The sequence below is a fragment of the Salmo salar genome, chromosome 16 (assembly GCF_965601325.2).
Source record: "Salmo salar chromosome 16, fSalSal1, whole genome shotgun sequence".
Taxonomy (NCBI): domain Eukaryota; kingdom Metazoa; phylum Chordata; class Actinopteri; order Salmoniformes; family Salmonidae; genus Salmo; species Salmo salar.
Genome location: NC_138306.1, coordinates 7,761,942 through 7,782,225, shown reverse-complemented (window position 1 = coordinate 7,782,225; position 20,284 = coordinate 7,761,942). Strand labels below are relative to the sequence as shown.

Here is a 20,284-nt window from a genome sequence, read left to right as displayed (position 1 = left end):
TTATTGTGGATATAGATACTTTTGTACCTGTTTCCTCCAGCATCTTCACAAGGTCCTTTGCTGTTGTTCTGGGATTGATTTGCACTTTTCGCACCAAAGTACATTCATCTCTAATGCATCTCCTTCCTGAGCGGTATGACGGCTGTGTGGTCCCATGGTGTTTATACTTGCGTACTATTGTTTGTACAGATGAACGTGGTACCTTCAGACATTTGGAAATTGCTCCCAAGGATGAACCAGACTTGTGGAGGTCTACAATTGTTTTTTGGGGGTCTTGGCTGATTTCTTTAGATTTTCCCATGATGTCAAGCAAAGAGGCACTGAGTTTGAAGGTAGGCCTTGAAATACATCCACAGGTACACCTCCAATTGACTCAAAGGATGTCAATTAGCCTAAGATAAGCTTCTACAGGCATGACATCATTTTCTGGAATTTTCCAAGCTATTTAAAGGCACTGTCAACTTAGTGTATGTAAACTTCTGACCCACTGGAATTGTGATACAGTGAATTATTAGTGAAATAATCAGCCTGTAAACAATTGTTGGAACAATTACTTGTGTCATGCACAAAGTAGATGTCCTAACCAACTCGCCAAAACTATAGTTAGTTAACAAGAAATTTGTGGAGTGCTTGAAATCGAGTTTTAATGACTCCAACCTAAGTGTATGTAAACTTCCAACTTCAACTGTAGGCTTAATAAGCACTAAATAAATTGGTCACAAATCATCTATAACTGTATTTTATTGCTCTATAAATGATTAACAAATGTGAACAAATAAATTGATGGTTATGTCACACAGTTATACAACATTATGTATAGGAAATAGGAAAACATAATTTTTCACACAGGGCGCCTTTCTTTTGCCTGGCAGGCCATTTGGGAATTTTTGGGAAAAATTAGAGTATACCCAATTTTCCAGGCACCACGACAACACTGAAAAAAAGAAGAAAAAAAGAACATTACAAAAGCAGACTGCCGAGCAGTAATTTATAAATATTTTGTGACTAAAAATAATCATTGAAGATTGGCCTACGCGGATGGTTCTTGTGACCTGGTATTACGACGATCCCACTTCAAATGTAAGAATTCTAGGAATTTTAACTGAATTTTAGTGAACATTAATAAATTAACTGCAAGATGGAAATTAGATTAATTTCCATTCTGGCCCATAATGTCACCTTGCTCTCCAACAGAATAAACACACAAAGCCGAGCAGAGCCCTAATGAGGTGCTGTTTGGGCCACATGCTTTTAGATGAGCAATGACGTTGTCACTCTGCCATCATGACAACTGCCCCGTGGCACTGAATCACTGAGTTGCCCTCAACGTCCTGTACGTTATTTAGGGCAAGGAAGAACTGCAGTGAGCTCAAAGTATTGGGACAGTGACAATTTAGTTTTTGTTTTGGCTCTGTACTCTAGCACTTTGGATTTGAAATGATACAGTAACTATGAGGTTAAAAAAGTGAAGACTGTAAGCTTTAATTTGAGGGTATTTACATCCATATAAGATGAACAGTTTAGAAATTGCAGCACTTTTAGTACATAGTCCTCCTATTTTAGGGGACCAAAAGTATTGGGACAAAATAATTCACTTATATATGTAGTAAAACATTAAGTATTCGGTCCCATACTCATAGCACTCAATGATTACATCAAACGTGTGGCTCTACAAATTGTTGTTGGATGCATTTGCTGTTTGTTTTGGTTGTTTCAGATTATTTTGTGCCAAATAGAAATTCTGGGGAAATAACATAGTGTGATTTTGGAGTCACTTATATTTTAAATAGGAATATAATATATGCTTATAAACACTTCTATATTAATGTGGATACTACCATGATAACGCATAATCCTGAATGGATTGTGTACGATGAGTGAGAAAGTTACAGAGGCATAAATATCATACCCCCCCAAAGAAATCATACCTCCCCTGTTATTGTAATAGTGAAAGGTTAGTATGTTGTCGTGACTTGACTCTAACATTCATATGAAGACTGTTATTTATCTAATTAACGATGTTTAATTGTTACCCGATTAAATTAATCATGTAACAATTAACTCATTAAGGGGCACCACGAGAGCCGTTCTTTAAAGACTTACCATCTCCCGAATTAAACTCTGAAAGGTCTTTACCTATCACATCTATAAACAATCAACTTACTAATCATAACCACATATCATATCATCATTTTGAACAGTCGTAAACTCCTTGCATCTGCAAAAGCTTGAGTCTTACTTATGATTCAGTACTCCACAAATTGGTTTAATTACTTATTTACTAGCTAATTAAATGGGAAAAACAGGATAAACATACACACTGCACCGGTTATTGACTGAAGACGTAATACGCTGAAAACAGGTCCCTAGCGGAATGACAACAACATTTATGCTTGTTAAAGAAGAGATAGAGAGGAACAGAGACACTTAATATTGGTACATTCAGAAACTACTCTCACCTTTAGTAACCATATACTTTGCACATGAACCGTCGCACACTTTGAATAAGAAATGATGAATGCCGGGGATCTCTCGGTGAACAGGGCAGCTTTGGAAAGGGGGGTGGGCCTTTTCGTGGCAGGGTTGGAAGGCTCTGATTGTCCAAAATGGTTCCAACAAGTATTCTACTGTTGTCCTTTGTAGTTGTCCGGTATCCTGTGACTTGTCGTGTAGTCCTGAACAGAAATACAGAGTTGATTTTCCTTCCATTCGCTCTTGAAGATGCTTCTTTGAAGATAGGCTAGCCAGCCGTATCGATGGTTTCCCAGTGGGATGATGAGAGTAGAGTAATACGATGGTTTGAGCAGAGTACCAGGATGGTCCTACTTAAATTAGCTTTCGAAGATACTTTACTTAGGACAGCTAATCAGCTGTACCAGTGATTGTCCGGAAGGTGAGTTTATTGTCTCCACCTCATGTTGAGATTCAAAGTTCAGCTTCACACTTTTCTAGTCCAATGTGTTTTTTTTCTTAACCCATCATTTATACAATTTGTTCGAAAGGGGCGGTTCCGGCAGGCTGGCACACTCCCTGCCCTCACTCCAGGGGAGCGGCGGCAGGTAGCCTAGTGGTTAGAGCATTGGGCCAGTAACCGGAAGGTTGCTGGTTCGAATCCCTGAACTGACAAGGTAAAAATCTGTCATTCTGCCTCTGAGCAAGGCAGTTAACCCACTGTTCTCTGGGCGCTGAAGACGTGGATGTCGATTATGGCAGCCCCCTGGACCTCTCTGATTCAGAGGGGTTGGGTTAAATGCGGAAGACACATTTCAGTTGAATACATTCAGTTAAACAACTGACTAGGTATCCCCCTTTCCCTAACTACTCACTGTGCAAAGTTAGGTAAAACAATTATCTCTTATAGCTTCTCAAATCACAGCCCTTTCTTAACAAAAACATGGAAACGTCATATATACAGTGGGTATACTTTCCAAGTTACAGTATTTCCTTTATAATTTTTTTTAATGACATCACAAATTAACAAACAAAATGACAGTGTTCTATAGATCGCCTCTGACCATTCCCCACGTTCTATGATAGAAATATTGAACGTGTTAGTTTCAGCGGGAAAAGGTCAGTTGAAACAAAGCACATTCCTTTGGTGAATCTTGAGAGCGCATGCCTGAATCTTCTCCCTTGATTTACAACAGAGCGTGAGTTGCTAACCCCAACTAGTTATTTCCTTCCCCCTCTAGAGTGAGAGGGGGTCTGATTGAAGTTATTCATTGCAAACCTGATCTGACCTATTTGGATTCTCGTGGACAGTCATGACAATGTCTTGGGGGTATGATATTTGTGACATAGTGACATGCTAGTAGAAATGAGGTAAAACGGATTTCAGTTTCCCTGCATTAAAATCACCAGCCACTAGTAGCGCCGCCTCTGGATGAGCATGTCCTTGTTTGCTTATGGCCCTGTACAGTTGGTTGAGTGTGGTCTTAGCGCCAGCACCAGTTTATGGTGGTAAATAGACAGCTACGAAAAATATATATGAAAACTCTCTTGGTAAATAGTATGATCTACAGTTTATCATGAGATATTCTAACTCTGGCAAGCAGAACCATGAGACTTCCTTAATATTAGAGATTGTGCACAATCTGTTGATAACAAAGAGACACCCCTCCTCCCTAACCTTACCCAATGCTGCCGTACGGTCTTGACGATGCATAGAAAAACCATCTAGATGTATATTTTCAATGTTCTTGTTCAGCCACGACTTTGAGAAACATAGAATATTACAGTTCTTCAGGTCCCGTTGATTGGATAATCTCAAAAAGACCTCGTCCAGTTTCCTCTCCAGTGATTGTACATTCACCAGCACAACAGAGGGTAGAGACTGATTATTTATTTGCCAGCATAGTTTTGTCAGGGTCAAGATATATACACCTTTGATTTAATAAAGCCGGATACAAACTTGGTCTCTTTTTTGCTTTCTTGAGTAAGGCAGCCCCAAAATGCAGGTGTTTCAGTCTAGCTCAGTGCTTTCTGTGGTGGTGGGGCAGCCAGTGGAAAATACAGTAGGGGTTGGTAATGTTCTCTAGTTGCGCAGTGATTGTCTCAGTGTTCTGTCACTCATGGGGACACTACATCACCGTCAAATCTCGAAAATTCAAGCCCCTTGGGTGCTGCCACAGAGTTACATTAGAAGTTACCATCCAAGAAGGCTCTAGGTCATTCGCCACATATAAAATTACATCAAATCATGTTATATCTACAGCAGCTTTGATTGGACTGATCATGTCAACATCATGCTTTCAAAATCTTAGCTTGCAAGCTAGCAGTCATCATCATAAATCAAGTCGACAATCTGCTGGCAAATCCTTTTAAATCCTTGTCATATGAAGAAAAATAATGAAGAAAAATTATAGATAAAACGTATCGGTGCTCATCAGCCATTGGACATAAACAGTACACAACATTGTGTGGTTTGGAAGGAATCAGTGGCTAACTGCAAGCATTGCAAAGCAATCACTAGCCTGCTATTCAGTGGAGTGGGTGTGTGGTCCCAAGTCTGGGTTTAAGGGTCTCTTTTCCAAGCTTAAAAGGATAAACATTCAACATTGGCCATGGTGTCAATCCAGCATGATTTCTGCCTCGCTCAAAACAACTGGGAGCTCTGAACTGGGAAATCTGATTTTAGTGAGTTCAAGACAACTGGGAACTCGGGAAAAAACGAGATCCAACTGGGAAAATACATTTTGAATGGTCATCCAACTCGGAATTGCAAATCGGGAACTCTGGCCTCTTTCTAAAGCTCCGACCTGAAGATTACTGACGTCATCATGAATCAACCTTGTTTTTTTCAGAGTTCCCAGTTGTCTTGAAAGCACCATAAATCCAGAGAATGCCAGACTTTGATGACAAAGTTTAATGAGAACATTTGCCCACAAAGGACCGCCGCACCATCTTCCTGTTCAAGTGAGAACAGCACAACAAGGTGAGTCCAAAAATGTCTTATATGCTGCTGCATAAACGATGTATATGCCTGGGAGATATGTATACTGTAGCTAAGAAAGTAATACTAAGTGTATGTTATGTAGAAAGCTGTTAGTAGCCCATGTGCCTCACCCTAATAATTTAGTCCCGTTTCCCCTCCTAAATTCAACTACTGTTCTGACTTGGTGGTGCACATGTAGCCTATAGCCTGTTTTAGAGAAATGTAATCGAATATTGTAAGAGCTTTCATTGTCTGCTTATATGACCCCTTTATTATCATATGGTTCTGACTTGGTGTGAAAATACTGTAAAAACGGCCCATGTTCTGTATTCTGTCGCTGTACATTTCAAAAGTGCTGAATAAGTAGTTATATTGACTACGTCCATCCTAGCTCGCTCATTAATGTCTTAATCGAAATTACACATTGTCTCTTATCCGCTCGTTGTCCCCTTATGCCATAGTTTGTACATCTCAATTGTCAGTAGAAACCACATTTGTTTAAACAAGTCAGCCATATCAGCAATGTTTTTTTAAAGGCAGTAAATGAGGCTGAATGAACTGTTTCGCTGCCAGACAAGGCTCCACTGATAGCCAGGTGTAGCAGTGGTAAGGTGTTGGGACTGATGTTGGGACTCTGCTGTAGGGACAGCTTTATGTAGGCCCTAATAGTGTGTGGGCATCGTTTGTCACTGTTATAGTGCAATTAATGTATTGTTTAGTGTTGTGTTTTTTTTTTTGCCCCACCAAGATATACATGCTAATATTGCCACTGGTCAGGGTGCCCGCACGTCGGCCTCTCTTACACCGTCTTTTCCTTTTCCTAACAACTTAGACAAAAAGTTAGATGGTATAACATCTTGGTCTACTTCTCTGCTATTCAAATCTGAAATAATAACAGAAATAGCCATTACGGATCTAACAACATGGCTGTTTTAGTTACCGCATCAACAACCTTTTCTGTAACTTGTTTTGCAAACAGCTCCAGTTTTGACCACTACCCCAACAAGTTAGACAAAAAAAGTTAGCGGGTATGAAATCTTCCTCTACTTTTCTGCTATTCATATGTTTGTGGAACCAACATTTTCACTTCAGATCTTACAGTACAGCTGTTTCAGTAACTGCATTCCCACATTTTCGACAAACTTTTTACAAACAACTGCCATTTTTACCACTAACCCAACAAGTCAGACAAAGACATAGAGGTTAATGAAATCTTCCCCTACTTCCCTGCTTGTCAAATTAGGAATAGCGTTTACCAATCCGTAGATGGAGCTGTTTTAGTAACCCATCAACTGCTCTCTTTCTTGATGCAGTAAATCATGTCAGAAGCTAGCAGATTCATTATTTACCAACAGCTGTAAATTCCAATAAAACTACATCACGTTTTGAAGTTCACTTTCCTTGCTTTGTCTAAAAACACTATCATGCATCTAGCAAATAAGTTTTGTGGGTCAGAGTGCAGTATTCAGTTAATATTAAAGCACAAACTTGCTGTATGTTACCATGCTTCTCACACTTGCTTTAGCCAAAAGGGAGCAGTGTTGCCAAGGCTACTGTTACCTAGCAACGCTTGACTCACAGGTATGAATGTCTTCATAGCTCTTCAAATTCCCATGATTTGTCAGTCTTTTTCACACCGAACAGCTAGTGCTAAGATTTAGACTACCTTCCCGGTCTGGATGACCTGGAATGAGAAAGATAAGATTTCTAATGCTTACTAGCTTCGTCCTCTTTTTCCAGGATCATGCTCCGTGCTCTAAATACCTTAACTGGCTAGTTTGCCTGTCTCTAAAGAGAAGGGTGGGTTGTACCCCACTGATTGGATAGAGCGGATTAGGAATAGCTTCTACCAATAAAACGTTTTGGCTGTTTGTTGAAGTTTAGAGTGACAACATGTGGCTACCTAACATCTACTAACAGCTCTCTGCGTCATCATTGAGCAGCCCAAACAAAGCAATTCTCAGGTCTAACCAGGCCACGTCTGTATCAAGCCATTGTTGTGACAGTGCTTCCTCTTATTTGACACACAGTCTTATTCTCCAACTGAAACCCAAACAGTTGATAGGCCTACTACGGGCACAGTTGTCTGATGTTTCATTCCTCTTCTAGAAATGAATTACAACCCAATAAATAATACAGAACATGAAGGTACAGCCTGTTCAGAGAAACATTTAATACTTATCCAGTCTGAAATTATAATCATATAACCACAAGGTTCTCTACAACAGCAGAGAGTTTTCAGGCAGCTAATAGCTCTGCTCATTAGTATGCACCTAGTCCAGCCTCAGAGAAAGAGAGAATCAGGGTTCTGTACTTTACAGCTGGACATTTCAACAGATGAGAATCTTCTCCCACTCATAGTCCTAGCTATGGATCAATTCGGAATACAGAAACAAAAAATAAGAAAAGTATAAAAACTGTCCCTTTGATTTATATTCAAATGAGCAGTAGGCCTATGTGTAGAAATTGGACTTCTCAGAAATGAATTTCCTGATGGCAAATTGTATTGGATCATCTTGCTGTATTAATATCCAAGCTATGAGGATCATCAGGCTAGGCCTATTCTTCATTTCACAGCACAAAGGTAGGTTGAATAGAACCCTCCAACCACAAAGGAGCTCTGCACAAGAATTAACATTAGCGCTCTGTCTGTGTGCAGACTGACTCACATTTCCATTCCAGTTTCCATGTTCAAACAATTCCCCTAAGCAATTTTGTGGATTTCGTCCTTGTTCATTTACATGTGAAAGGCGATCATATTTCAAAAGAGTCCCAACATTAGAATTCAAAGGAGCATACATTGAAAGTTACAGAGGCGAGGGAGAGAACTTTTCTCCACAATGCTAATGAAGTATTTACGCTAAGATTGAAATTCAACGGCCACATCCTCACTGAATAAGTGAAAACTAAAATGACTGGCACCCTTGATAAAGATGAGCAAAAAATACTAAAATAAATCATACAAATTCTGCACTATATTGTATGAAAATATATACAGTCCCAGTCAAAATTTTGGACACACCTACTCATTCCAAGGTTTTTTTTTTTTTTTTTTCAAAACTATGAAATAACCAGTGGTGTAAAGTACTTAACTAAAAATACTTTAAAGTACTCCTTTAGTCGTTTTTTGGGGTATCTGTACTTTACTATTTCCATTTTTGACAACTTTTACTTCACTACATTCCTAAAGAAAATAATGTACTTTTTACTCCATATATTTTCCACGACACCCAAAAGTACTTACATTTTGACAGGAAAATGGTCCAATTCACACAATTATCAAGAAAACATCCCTGGTCATCCCTACTGCCTCTGATCTGGTGGACTCACTAAACACATGCTTTGTTTGTAAATGAATGTCAGAGTGTTGTAGTGTAGCCCTGTCTCTCCATAAAAAAATAAAAATAAAAAAAAGATAATTGTGATGTCTGGTATAACTTTTGAGTACTTTTTCCAACACTGGAAATAGCACATATGGAATCATGTATTAAGCAACAAAGTGTTAAACAAAGTGAGACGTAGAGTAGGTAAACGGAGGATCTCCGCATGTGTGGTTCCCACCGTAAAGCATGGAGGAGGAGATGTGATGGAGTGGGAGTGCTTTGCTGGTGACACTGTCTGTGATTTCTTTAGAATTCAAGGCACACTTAACCAGCATGGCTTCCAGAGCATTCTGCAACAATACGCCATCCCATCTGGTTTGCACTTAGTGGGACTATCATTTGTTTTTCAACAGAACAATGACCTCCAGGCTATGTAAGGGCTATTTGATCAAGAAGGAGAGTGATAGAATGCTGCATCAGATGAACTGGCCTCCACAATCACCCGACCTCAACCCAATTGAGATGGTTTGGGATGAGTTGGACCACAGAGTGAAGGAAAAGCAGCCAACAAGTGCTCAGCATATGTGGGAACTCCTTCAAGACTGTTGGAAAAGCATTCCAGGTAAAGCTGGTTGAGAGAATGCCAAGAGTGTGCAAAGCTGTCACCAAGGCAAAGAGTGGCTACTTTGACGAATATAAATACATTTTGATTTGTTTAACACATTTTTGGTAACTACGTGATTCCATATGTGTTATTTCATAGTTTTGATTTCTTCACTATTATTCTACAATGTAGAAAATAGTAGAAAATAAAATAAAAACCCTGGAATGAGTAGGTGTGTCCAAACTTTTGACTGGTACTGTATATATTATTTTATACTTATAGGCTCAAACTTAGTTTATTCAGCTAGTTAACTTGGTACAGAATTCTTCCGTGAAACCCACCCAGTGCACTGTGTCTTATGACGCCGTAGCTAACTAGCATGCTAGTATCCAATAACACACGGTTAGCACCAATACTTGTTTACAACAAACTACCAATGGATCATTCGTGTCCGTGTCTAGTTCCTTTCATAAAGCAGAAGTAATTAAACGTTGGCTAGCTAACACAAAGTCAGTCCTGCTAGCTACACAAGTGGACTACACAACTCGAAAGCTTACGTTGCAAAAATCTTATTGACTAAAAATGATACAGCACTGCTAGCTGGTAGCTGGTAGAGTTGGCTAGCTAGCAGTGGCTGCGTTTAGCTCTATCTTTGATACAAAGACAACTATGTAGCTAGCTAACGTTACACTAATCAAATCATTCCGTTGTAATGTATTTAGTTTCTACAGTACTGCTAGTTGGTAAAGTTGGCTAGCTAGCAGTGGCTGTGGTGTTGTGATATTTAGCTACCTCGAACCAGCTAATCTGCCACTGCCATGATGGTTATCAGAAATTGGCTTCGCCAAAAGTAGCAAAACAAAGCCAAAAGGAGGAAAGCAATGAGCAACAGCATCAAACCATGAGACCGACGCCAAGCACAGCAGCGATGACGGATACTGACGGACTCCAGCTAGCTCCGAGTGCAGAGCCTACCCACCCTTCCACAAGCTCCGCCAGAATAATGACTCTACAGCCCCCTCCACCTCCGACTGTTCCTAACGAGGAGCCATCCCAGGTTAGCCTAGAATCCTACCCTTGCTGCAGGTTCTGTCCAAAAACATTAATTTAATAGCAACTGGTTCATAGGAAGAGTGGGTGGAATATTTGGTTACTGCAGAATTCAGTATAATTCCAATGCAGGAACCAAAATGACGCCCTCTGGGTGGGCGTCAGACGACTCTTCTTGTCGTTTACAGTAATGCCCAGCCCACCGATGTGGGTCAGGAGCATATCCCTGTCTGACAGGACTTGGGTCCTGGTCGTGGCACAAATCAGCCAATTGTCCAGGTAATTGAGGATCAACAATCCTCGGGGTGTGAGAGGTGCCAGGACAGAGTCCATGCTCTTTGTTAAAGTACGGGGTGGCAAGGAGAGGCCGAAGGGAAGAACCATGAATTCGTAAGCCGATCCTTCGAAAGCGAATCAAAGGTACTGCCAATAAGCTGGGTGAACAGGAACATGGAAGTACGCATCCCTCAGGTCCAGCGTCACAAACTACTGGTCCCTGGACATGGCCTGCAACACACAGGTTGGGGACAGCATGTGGAACATCAGTACCTTCAAGTACCCATTGAGGTTGCGGAGGTCCAGTATCGGTCGAAACCAACCGTCTCTTTTTGGAACCACAAAATAAGTGGAGTAGAACCCACCTAGCCATTCTGATGTCTCGATCCTGCGGATGGCACCCTTGTCCAGCAGTGAAGAGATCTCCAGCCGCAGGGTTTTCTTCGGGGGGGGTCTGCCACCGTGGTGGCAAAATGGACCCTGTAGGACGGGGGCCGGCACCGGAATTGGAGTCGATACCCCTCAAGCATTGTGGACAACACCCAGGGGGACTCCACCTGGGAAGGGTGTGTCAGGGGTCCTGCCGGGGTCCGCCTCCCCTATGGCGCCCCAAGTGCCTGGGTCCCCCAGGCATGTCCCTATGGTGGTGACGGTTGACTGGTTGTTGCTCCACTGCACGCTGTACCCCTTCCCGCTGTCGTCCCTCAGTACGAGGCGATGGGGCAGAGGCCCAGCTCCCCTGCAAGAACTCGCGGAACTCAGCAGAGATGGGGACAGATGGAGAGTCATCACTGTCCACCAGTTTGATGTACAGTGCAGTGGCTATCCGAGTGAGTAGGCTCCTCATAGCCTCTCGAGCCGCTGGGGGCGATGAAGCCCCTCTGCCGGCTTCTGATGGCCTGGTAGCCCCGCTCACGGTGATGAACAGTGCCAACATCGTCCCCCAGGAACAGTCTGTCGTCGCCATCGAAGCTATCACCCTCCTGACACAGTGCATGCGCCCTCCGTTCAAGGTGGTCCCAGCGGTCCGACTCCTGCCCCCGTCCAGGACTGGCAGCAGATGGTCTCTGCCTGGGGTGGCTCCGGCCATGCTTCCTGGGGGGGTACTGGGCCCAGTAGAGGGACTAACAGCTTGCTGGCGCACCACTGCTGAGGGAGGGAGCTCATCCCCAGTCTGAGCCCGAGCCTGGCCGACCCACTCGTGCATGGCCTCGAATCGCTGCCAGGCGTATTGAGTGCACCACACAAAACAGGCATCCAGTAGGGCACTCCACTGCCCTCTCAGTGTGGCTCAAACCCAGGCAGTGCATACACAAGGGTATGCAGATCCCCAGGGGGATGCCACCATCACACCTGTCACAAAGGGAAGCCATAAGTTCAGCCAAGCCAACAAGGCCACGAAGCAGGGGTCTGACTCCCTGGGAGAGCTTATATCGTGACCCGTTTGGAGGAATAGGAACCCGGTGAGGGATAAATTACTCAGTACCTCTGCAAAAAAACGGGGAAGACCCGGGTTGGAAACGCAGGCAGACAAAAAAACAACAACAGGTAATGGATTTGATTTATTAGATTTTTTTGTTTTACGCCAACTGCAATATTACCTAGCCGGTTTAATATCCAAGCAGTAAAAACAGCACCATATGATGGAGTAACTCCGTTAAGGAACTCCAAAGTTAATGTCTCAATGTAGTGGAAAGCCCACCACGGATACTCTTACACTCTGCAGGGGGAAAGAACAATAAAAAAAACCTGCAAGGTAATTAGCAGAGAAGAAGCATGTTAAAGCAGCATGTTAAAGCAATTCACAACACACACATAGAACAAGCCAGTCGGCAAGTTGTGTAAGGTAAATTACAGTTTGTGGCAGCAACAGCCACCATACTAATGGATGCACACAGAGTTGTAGTGTAACTCTAACGAAACACAAGTAAAACAAACCATGTGCAGTAGATACAGATCAACCGCGTGCAGCGAGTGGAGCACTCAAGACAAGGGGCTGGCCATGTGGCCAGCTGCAAACAGCCAGTGAGGATACTTCCACGCAAGATATTACACGTACCAATGACTTAGCAAGCGAACTTCAGAAAGTTTGTACCTCAAACCATAATGAAAGAGAACGTGTGTCGCGGCCATGGACCGCAGCCTTGACACAGGTGTACACGGGAGTAAATCTGTAAATCCTCACCTCCGCCGCGGAGTGACACCATTATATTGGAGTGATCCAATATAGTGAAACATAACTGCACATTTTAGAGTGGCCTTTTATTGTCCCCAGCACATCGTGTACCAATGTTATGATCATGCTGTTTAATAAGCTTATTGATATGCCACATGTCAGGAGGATGGATTATCTTGGCAAAGGAGAAATGTTCACTAACAGGGATGTAACCAAAGTTGTTCACAAAAGTTGAGAGAAATAAGGTTTTTGTGCATTTGGAAAAATTCTGGGATCTTTATTTCAGCTCATGAAACATGGGACAAACACTTTGCATGTTGCGTTTATATTTTTGTTCAGTATAGATACGTTCTATTATGGTTTTCGTGGTTGTAAATGGAACTGTACTTATTGGAAACATGTTTATGGTAGGCTGGCATTGCTTAATTGATTACGTGGGTCTGAATTTGATCCGTGTTGCTGTACTCATGGTACGCATGGTTTTTTATGTTTGAAGCAGGCCTATAGGCCTATTTGTTTGACAAGACAGCTGTGCATGGCTGCATCTCACTATAGAAACCGGTTTTGGTTATTTTTACTGCGTTTGTTTACTGTTATTGTAACGAGTTTAAATACAGATTGTATCATGCCGCTGGCTGCTTTGTTCTGTTCACATTCATTTGTTTCTTATTCACAGTTATTCACAGGTATTCTAAACCAAACTGCTATTCAGTATTTTTGTTTGCATGCATTAATTACTAGGCTACTACTTTCAGCATTTAGTTTGCATTATTTTGGTAAGACAGCTGTATTCACATAGGTTGTTTGTAATAGGTGAATAACACTATCTTGTGGCCTATATTCATTACCAACACAGCCTTGCTTTAATGTGTAGGGCGCTGTTCATTGTGCTGATACAGCAGAGCGCAGATTGCCTACTGATTTCGCACCAACCTGTCACTTCAAAAGCACTTATGGTATAGCGTGAAATAAGCAGAATTCAATATAACTCCAATGCAAGAACCCACCAAAAAATGTGCCCGCTCACCGATTTCAACCTCCCCCTTAGTCACTTTATCCTGGCGCCGGGTCTGCAATGGTTTGGCGTTGAAAAACGAAAGTATCCCATACCTACTGTAGAATATGGTGGTGGATCTTTGATGTTATGGGGCTATTTTGCTTCCACTGGTCCTATGGCCTTTGTTAAGGTCAACAGCATCATGAACTTTATCAAGTACAAGGACGTTTTTGTCAAAAACCTAGATGCCTCTGCCAGGAGGCTGAAACTTGACCGCAAATGGATCTTCCAGCCAGACAATAACCCCAAGCACACAACAAACCCCCCCCCCCCCCACCCACCCCACAAAAAAGTTAATTGAAAACAAAACTCTCAGTCTCCGGACTTTAACCCTATTGAAAATCTGTCGTTGAATTGAAGAGAGCAGTCCATAAGCGCAGATGAAGCATATCAAGGATCTGGAACAATTCTTTATGGAGGAAAGGTTTAAGATCCCTCCCAATGTGTTCTCCAATCTCATAAAACATTTGAGGAAAAGGCTCAGTGCCGTTATCCTCGCAAGGGGAGGGTGCTAGAGTACTGACTCTTTCTCTGAGCAATTGTATAGTATAAAATGATTGACCCCCATTTTTTTGCATACAATATAGCACAGTATTTGTATTATTTATTTGATAGACTTTTTTGCTCATCTTTATCAAGGGTGCCAATAAATTTGGACCTGACTATGTGATAACACCAAATGTCAATATCCTATAACCAAACATCACATCCAATTGAGAGGGTAAGTATCTGATTCTTTAGTAAACAGAACAGTATAAGCACCTTTATACATTGTGCAAGAAATTCAAATGATTCAAATTCCTAATTTGTTTATTTCTTTCCCAAATGCATCTAACACACATAACTTTCACAAAATTCACGCAGATTACTATCGATGGTTTGAAGTGATATCCATAAATTATCTTTCACAAAGCTGTAGCTATGTGTAGGCCTAATTAGCACAATATGACACATTTGAGACTACTAGGTTTCTCACATGCTGCACAGTACAACACAGAATCTATAGGTCAGTTGCAAGAGCTGAATAATAAGCTAAAGCTTATTAGCTAATAAGTTAGCTTCTTTTATGGGAGTCTTCTGAGCTCATCTTTGACCAATATTACTTCTGGAGATGAAGTCATTTTTGGAAGTAATTTTGTTGCCACACTCGTGTGGTGTCTTCAAAGTACCAGTAATCCAAGAAGATTCCCTTCAGTGCATCATCACGTAAACTTCTGTTTTGCAGTCTTCCAATTCCTTGACTGAAGGTGGTTAACACTCACTGACATGTAAACCCCAGTGTGGGGTGCAGCTGTCCCTGTACCCCACTGCTTCTGCTGGATGGGGTGGGAAGTGTGTATGGCTTATGGTGAGGGGCTGAGCTAAATGTCCAGGCCTGGTGGGATGGTGAGTTGTGGACGTGAGAGGTTCAGGATGGCTTGGGGAGCTGGTGGGGCAGCGTTCTCTTTCTTTTGCTCGCTCCCTCTCTCTTTCTCTAAATGGTTCAATAAAGAGCTTTCAGAAGTCTCTCTGGAGTGGTGATTGGCAGGGGCATGGGAGGTAAGACTAGAGGTCCATGACAGTGAGTGTATCAGCGTATCCAGGCAATGCTGCTGCTGCTACTACTACTACTATTACTTGGCTGCAGCGTCACCCTCCGGCCTCATGCTGAAGGGCTCCAGGCGTTCGCTCTCCGGCAGCAGGTTGTTGAGCCTCTCCATCAGAGGGATGGTCTGGTCGATGCCCATCTGGATACGCCGCAAGATCATGGACATCTCGTTCACCTTCTGGATCTGCTCAGCGTACTTGGCATAGCACTTCTGACGGTCCTGCATGATGCTGAACAAAGTCTCCACCGGTAGGTCCATCTGGGAGGAAGAGTAAGGCAAGAATATGCCTTTCTGGCTGTGGCACACAAGTGACAGACGTTCTGGTGATATGGCATGTATTTCAATAGCCTAAAGTGCCTTCCTCTCCTCCTTTCCTACATCTGTGAGTTCAGTGCAGATGAAGGAAAAGAGACAAGGAGAGGTCACTTTCGTCTATCTATAGGGATGCAGACAGTTAATTACGGCAGTTAATTAATAATTAATTATTATTAGTTACCTCTTTGATCCTCTTGACCAGGGCGTTCTGGTCGAAGGCCACGGCCTCAGAACACTGGTGTAGGTGGTCCTGGTAGCGGATGCAGAGCTGCAGCACCTGGGCATAGTCCAGCCGCTCCAGACACACACTGCTGGGGGATGTCTGGCCACTCAGCACACCTAGAGACATGGACAGACTGACCCTCAAAACACTGGACATTATCAGTCTTTCTGTAGACTTCATGGTCATAAAGGAATGTCTAGACCTATTCATACTTTTACACATTCTCACAATATGATTTTCCTGGACTATTATGTAGTGTATTCAAACTTGTGTCTACTTTGTCCTCCAAATCTTTGCAATACTGTAGTGGCAGAGAAGAGGTCTAGATCCAGGTTAGAGGCCATTGAGCTTACCTTTCAACAATGGCTGAAAAGTTGGTATTTCCTAAAGCTTGATGACATCAGGGTCATTGTGGATGTTGCGCAATGACTGTGTCCCCTGGGCCACCACCACAATGTCATCCATTTTAGCCTTCTGCTTTGCTGGTGAGGGCACCACTGCAACAACAAAGCAATAAATAAAAAAATGCCCAACTATAAGTAATACAAATAAAATAAAAAGTATTTGTCACATGCTCCGATTACAACAAGTACCGTGAAATGCTTCCTTTACGAGCCCTTTCCCAACAATGCTGAGTTAAAAGGTAAGAATATTTTGCAAATAAAAAAACGGAAATAGTAACACAATAAAACAACAATAACGGAGTTAGAAAGTTGGCTGTCAGAAGTTTTACAATGTAACTTAACTTTTAATCTACATACTGTATTTCAAAACACGACATATCAGGGTGCGGTGAGATACACAATGGGTTGGACCATACTTATCTGTCATTTAAAAAAAAAAAATTACTTACAAAATTGAAATCAAATGATCCTCCATCATTAAGACAGTGGATGAATCAAATACATTATTATTTAAATATTGGAAAAATGTTGGCTACAGAGAGAAACAAAATAGTGCAATTTGTGTTACAAGCACTGGATATATCCAAAAGATGAGAAAAGGAAAGGGATGTTATTGTGAGACGAACGGGATGGGTATGAATACGGTGTGAGCATGTGGGTCTAAGCAAGTGTGATGTCATTAATGTTTGTTGAAATTTATGTACGTCTGAGTTGGTGTTTTTTGTATTTTTACTTTATGTTGAAGGTTGCGCATTAAGTCCCAGTCAACGTCATGTCTATTTAGTGGATCTGTTTGTGAAATGTTAAATTGTCTATGTACACTGTGTTTCACGCTCAATAGTTTCCCGTGTGTATCAAGTATGGTCCACCACCCAAAGGACATCCAGCCAACTTGACACAACCGTAGGAAGCATTGGAGTCAACGTGTGCCAGCATCGCTGTGGAATGCTTTCGACACCTTGTAGAGTCCATGCCCCAATGAATTGAGACTGTTCTGAGGGCAAAAGGTGGTGCAACTCAACATTAAGAAGGTGTTCCTAATGTTTTATACACTCAGTGTATATGTATATTTGTGTATTGTCTAAAATCCAAAATAAATTACAGAAAAAAACATTTAAAAAAGAACGAGGCTATATACAAGGAGTACCGGTACCGAGTCAACGTGCAGGGGCACGAGGTAGAATGTACATGTAGCTAGGAGTAAAAGTGACTAGGCAATGAGGATTGTTTTATTATCTGAGTAGCAGAGTGTAAAATAGTGTGAAAGTGTTTATACAGTGTAAGTGTGTGTTTGTGTGGCGTCAATATGCATGTGTGTGTTTTGTGTGTTTGAGTGTATGTAGTGTGTTTGTGTTGGGAGTGTCAGTGTAGTATGTGTGAGTGTGTGGGTAGAGTCCAGTGAGTGAACATAGAGCCAGTGCAAGAGGGGGTCAATGTAAATAGTCTGGCTAGCCATGTGAATAACTAGAGGACCGAGTGGCACAGCGGTCTAAGGCACTGCATCGCAGTGCTAAAGGCATCACTACAGACCCGGGTTCGATCCCGGGCTGTATCACAACTGGTCGTGATCGGGAGTACCATAGGGCGACGCACAATTGGCCCAGGATCGTCCGGGTTAGGGGAGGGTTTGGCTGGGGTAGGCCATCATTGTAAATAAGAATTTGTTCTTAACTGACTTGCCTAGTAAACAAAGGTGACATTTTTAAAACAAATAAGTGTAGTTTTGGAGGGGGACTGTGGCGCCCATATCCAGCAACAAAGCTTTAAATGACTGGGAACTATCCATGGTCCTGAAATAAATACACAGTCATAAAAAAAAGAAACACAAAAGCTACAGCGAGGGAAAAAAGTATTTGATGCCCTGCTGGTTTTGTACGTTTGCCCACTGACAAAGAAATGATCAGTCTATAATTTTAATGGTAGGTTTATTTGAACAGTGAGAGACAGAATAACAAAAAAAAAATCCAGAAAAACGCATGTCAAAAATGTTATAAATTCATTTGCATTTTAATGAGGGAAATAAGTATTTGACCCCTCTGCAAAACATGATTTAGTACTTGGTGGCAAAATCCTTGTTGGTAAAATCCTTGATGGCAATCACAGAGGTCAGATGTTTCTTGTAGTTGGCCACCAGGCTTGCACACATCTCAGGGGGGATTTTGTCCCACTCCTCTTTGCAGATCTTCTCCAAGTCATTAAGGTTTCGAGGCTGACGTTGGGCAACTCGAACCTTCAGCTCCCTCCACAGATTTTCTATGGGATTAAGGTCTGGAGACTGGCTAGGCCACTCCAGGACCTTAATGTGCTTCTTCTTGAGCCACTCCTTTATTGCCTTGGCCGTGTGTTTTGGGTCATTGTCATGCTGGAATTACATTTACATTTAAGTCATTTAGCAGACGCTCTTATCCAGAGCGACTTACAAATTGGTGCATTCACCTTATGATATCCAGTGGAACAACCACTTTACAATAGTGCATCTAAATCTTTTAAGGGGGGGGGGGGGGGTAGAAGGATAACTTTATCCTATCCTAGGTATTCCTTAAAGAGGTGGGGTTTCAGGTGTCTCCGGAAGGTGGTGATTGACTCCGCTGTCCTGGCGTCGTGAGGGAGCATGTTCCACCATTGGGGTGCCAGAGCAGCGAACAGTTTTGACTGGGCTGAGCGGGAACTGTGCTTCCTCAGAGGTAGGGGGGCCAGCAAGGCCAGAGGTGGATGAACGCAGTGCCCTTGTTTGGGTGTAGGGCCTGATCAGAGCCTGAAGGTATGGAGGTGCCGTTCCCTTCACAGCTCCGTAGGCAATCAAAAAACATCTGACCTCTGTGACTGCCAACAAGGGTTTTGCCACCAAGTACTAAGTCATGTTTTGCTGAGGAGTCAAATACTTATTTCCCTCATTAAAATGCTAATCAATTTATAACATTTTTGACATGCGCTTTTCTGGATTTTTTTGTTGTTATTCTGTCTCTCACTGTTCAAATAAACATACCATTAAAATTATAGACTGATCATTTCTTTATCAGTGGGCAAACGTACAAAATCAGCAGGGGATCAAATACTTTTTTCCCTCACTGTAGGTGTTCCTTTTGTCCAGGTGGGAAAGGGCAGTGTGGAGTGCAATAGAGATTGCATCATCTGTGGATCTGTTGGGGCGGTATGCAAATTGGACTGGGTCTAGGGTTTCTGGGATAATGGTGTTGATGTGAGCCATGAGCAGCCTTTCAAAGGACTTCATGGCTACAGACGTGAGTGCTATGGGTCGGTAGTCATTTAGGCAGGTTACCTTTGTGTTCTTGGGCATAGGGACTATGGTAGTCTGCTTGAAACATGTTGTTATTACAGACTCTGAAATGTCAGTGAAGACACTTGCCAGTTGGTCAGCGCATGCTTGGAGTACACGTCCTGGTAATCCGTCTTGCCCTGCGGACTTGTGAAATGTTGACCTGTTTAAAGGTCTTACTCACATCGTCTATGGAGAGCGTGATCACACAGTCGTCCGGAACAGCTGATGCTCTCATGCATGCTTCGGTGTTGCATGCTTCGAAGCGAGCATAGAAGTTATTTAGCTCGTCTGGTAGGCTCGTGTCACTTGGCAGCTCGCGACTGTGCTTCTCTTTGTAGTCTGTAATAGTTTGCAAGCCCTGCCACATCCGACGAGCATCAGAGCCGGTGTAGTACGATTCAATCTTAGTCCCGAATTGACGCTTTGCCTGTTTGATGGTTCGTCGGAGGGTATAGCGGGACTTCTTATAAGTGTCCAGGTAAGAGTCCCGCTTTAGCTCAGTGCAGATGCTGTCTGTAATCCATGGCTTCTGGTTGGGGTATGTACGTACAGT

At 42.4% G+C, this 20,284-nt stretch overlaps 1 pseudogene; it reads right to left on the bottom strand.

Annotated features, from left to right (window-relative positions):
* Nucleotides 1-15,312: 15,312 nt before the first annotated feature.
* Nucleotides 15,313-16,828, bottom strand: LOC106573139 (BLOC-1-related complex subunit 5-like; annotated as a pseudogene).
* Between the last annotated feature and the right edge of the window lie 3,456 nt (nucleotides 16,829-20,284).